The following is a 3,406-nucleotide window of genomic DNA, read 5'->3' on the forward strand; positions in this document are numbered from 1 at the left end:
GGTCATTGGATAAGTTTAGTTATGGTACTTTTAGTGAATTGACTCCATGATGAAATAATGTTGTAATTAATAAACGAAGAGTTAGAACTTAATTACAAATTATTTGACCCTTAATTATATATGTCCAATTGGTCTTTCTGCTAGCTTGTTACAACCCTTGTTGGGTTTTTCTTGAATTGATGTGATGAATAAATGAAAACAAATTAGAGAAATGGATCCCTAATTATATATGTCCAATTGTGTTAGATAAATTGTACAAGTTGGTTAATGGTTTAGATAACACATAATCATACCTCATATACTAACGAGCCCAATAAGCCCGAATAATATACTTGCAAACAATTAGCTATATAAGAAGTTTTGTCATTGTGGGAGGATCTCCAAAAGGCCTGATTTCTTCTAGTTTGGTGGTAGTGTTTTTAACCAGGAGTCTACCAAACAAGATGATAATAACCCATTCACATATGATGAAGCATTTCAAAGTGCTGATACCAAGTTCTAGGAAATAAATATGAATGCTGAGATGGATGCTATGAAATCAAATTCAATATAAGAACTTGTAGGCTTAACGGATGAAATAAAATCCATAAGGTGTAAGTAGATCTAAAAGAAGAAGTGAAATCTAGAAGGAAATGTAGAAACCTATAACTATTGTCTTGTGGAAAAAAAAAGGCTACACAGAGAAAGAAGGTATTGATTATGAGGAGACCTTTTTTCCAGTAGCGATGCTTATGTTCATCCGTATTCAATCATCCATTACAACAACTCTCGATCACAAGTTTTGACAAATAGATGTTAAGACATCGTTTTTGAATGATTATCTTAAAGAAAGCATCTATATGATGTAACCCACCAGATATATAGCTAAAGGAAATTAGTATAGAGTTTGTAAATTGTTAAGTTTTATATAAAAACTTAAGCAAACATCTCGTTTATGGAATCAAATATTTGATTAAATGATCAAGACTTTTGAATTTGAGAAAATGTTGATGAACCTTACATTTATAAACATATTGTGAATAGAAATGTGGTCTTTCTAATTCTTTATATTGATGACATACTACTAATTGGGAATGATGTAGAGACATTGCCATTGGTTAAACTATAATTAACTCAACAGTTTAGCATGAAGGATTTGGGTGAAGTTAACTATGTTCTAAGAATTTCAATAATTAAAGATTGAAAGAACAAGGTGATAGGTTTATCAAAAGCATCATAGATAAACAAGATATTATAATGTTTTGTTGTGGTCAATTTGAAAAAGGGTACACAATCTTTTGTATCAGGCTTTCTTTAGAGGACTATCCCAATACAACGAAAGAAAAAGAGCATATATGAAAGGTTTCTTATGCTTCGGAAGTAGTGAGTCTTATGTATGCAATGTTATGCACATGTCCAAATATGTATTTTATAGTAGGATTTGTAAGTTGATATTAGGCAAATCTTAGTCCAAGACACTAGTAGAGAATTAAACATATACTCAAGTATGTACGGAAAATAAAGGATTATATGCCAGTTTATTCTAAAGGGGAGTTAACTTCCATAGATTATTCATATTTTGACTTTCAAACATGTTAGGATTCAAGAAAATCGACATAAAGTTCTTGTCTTAGGCAATGAGCCATAGTGTGGAGAAGAGTTAAGTAGAGTTGTATTGTTGACTCCACTATAATGGCCAAATATGTGGCTATTTTTAAGATAGCGAAAAAAGTAATCTAGCTTCGAAAATTCCTTACGGATCTTGAAGTCATTCTTGGTATAGAGAAAGATATCACACTGTATTGCGGTTGTAGTGTGACAATAACTAATGCTAAGGAAATAAAAAAATCATAAATAGACTGTACAGGCCCAAATTTGCCCGGGCTTACACCAGAACCAAAACCAGAAAGAAAACTAAAATAATAAAACTAAAATAATCAAGTCCAATGTCCCTGTTACAAGCCCAATTATCTAGCCCACTTACAAGCAAATTATTGGCCCAAAATAAAATAAACCCCTAACCCAAATCCCAGCCCAAAACAAAAAACACTCAGGAAACCCTAAGCCACCAAGCTCACGCGCGCCGCAGCCTCACAATGGAACCAGTCTTCACGTCACGATCGCCGTTCTTCCACGCCGTACACACCTGCAACAAACTAACAAACAAAAGGAGAAAGCATCAAATAACAGCAAATGGCAGCAATGAAATTTTTATTATTTATTTATTTATTTATTTTATTTTTTCAGCTATAAAACAGAATGAAATGATGTAAAATTGGATACAAGCATATATGCAAAGAGAAATCAATTCAAAAAGAGTTTACCAAAGGTGATTTGTAGATTATCTCTCTGCTCTTATTCTTGTTTTTTTTTTACTTTATTTTGGATCTATTAGACGAATCTTAAAAAAGAGAGTTTATTTACTGTTTTTGGTGTCGATTTGATTGATGTTTGCTCCTCCGGTCCAAGGGTTGACAGATCTTTGTGGATCTGGCTGAAACCGTGGTGGTAGAGGTGCGTTAGTCGCTGATGAAGCCCACGATCAACTGACAGAGAGAGAGGGGTTAAAAGAGTTTGGTAAGAAAGGTTTTAAGTTTGTTTTTCCTTTGTTTCTGAAAGAATAGTCGGCTGAATCAGTGTTTTAGGTTTTTTTTCCCTTTATATAGGATAATAAAACGGTGCCGTTTAAGGAGTAAGGGACCCGCGCGTTGACCCGACCCGTATTCGGATCCGCGCGATTTTGCTCCAGCAGGGGAATTTGTGCGCTGGGTCCTTCCCATTTGCGCCATCGTTTGATTAAGTCTTATTTATATTTCTTTTTTTAAAAACTTGTCCATGTAATTTGCATGTTGTTTCAAATTAGGTCGCATTTTAACGTTTCGTTTTGGAACATTGTTCCATTTTCATTTTTAATCCTCGATCGTTTGCGCGCGTTTGATTTCGGTCCATGATTCTTGTTTTTACAATTGGATTTATTTATAAATTATTCTTCTAACTTTGTTCCGATTGAGTTTTTTTAGTTAATATCTTGTGTTCTTTATGAATTATTTGTTATTCATTTTTTTTAATATGTTATTCTTAATGTATTATTTTATTGATCTCACATTGTTTTAGTTTTTTATTTTCTTTCGTACATATTTGAATTATTTTATTATATAATTTATTATTTTAAAATTTTCTCCATGTAATTTTATGTTTAAAGGATTTATATAATATTTATCCTCATACATTGATATTTATATATACATATACATAATTTATATCGAATTACTTATTTAAATCCTCTTTCGAATATGTTCATATAATTTTTTTTAAAAAATTTTATTTATATATATTATTTATTTCTTTAAATCCAATTTTGGTATTATATATTTTGCTTGTTTCAAATATTTTACTATATTATTATCGTTTTATATATGCATTGTTT

At 31.3% G+C, this 3,406-nt stretch overlaps 1 long non-coding RNA gene across 1 annotated transcript; it reads right to left on the reverse strand.

Moving 5' to 3' along the window:
- Window positions 1-1,811: 1,811 nt before the first annotated feature.
- Window positions 1,812-2,954, reverse strand: LOC107905407 (uncharacterized). Its single transcript, XR_001686521.2, has 2 exons — window positions 2,404-2,954; window positions 1,812-2,135 (listed from the first exon to the last, which is right to left on the reverse strand). It is a non-coding gene; the product is annotated as an uncharacterized lncRNA (long non-coding RNA).
- Between the last annotated feature and the right edge of the window lie 452 nt (window positions 2,955-3,406).

The sequence above is a fragment of the Gossypium hirsutum genome, chromosome A11, assembly GCF_007990345.1.
Source record: "Gossypium hirsutum isolate 1008001.06 chromosome A11, Gossypium_hirsutum_v2.1, whole genome shotgun sequence".
Taxonomy (NCBI): domain Eukaryota; kingdom Viridiplantae; phylum Streptophyta; class Magnoliopsida; order Malvales; family Malvaceae; genus Gossypium; species Gossypium hirsutum.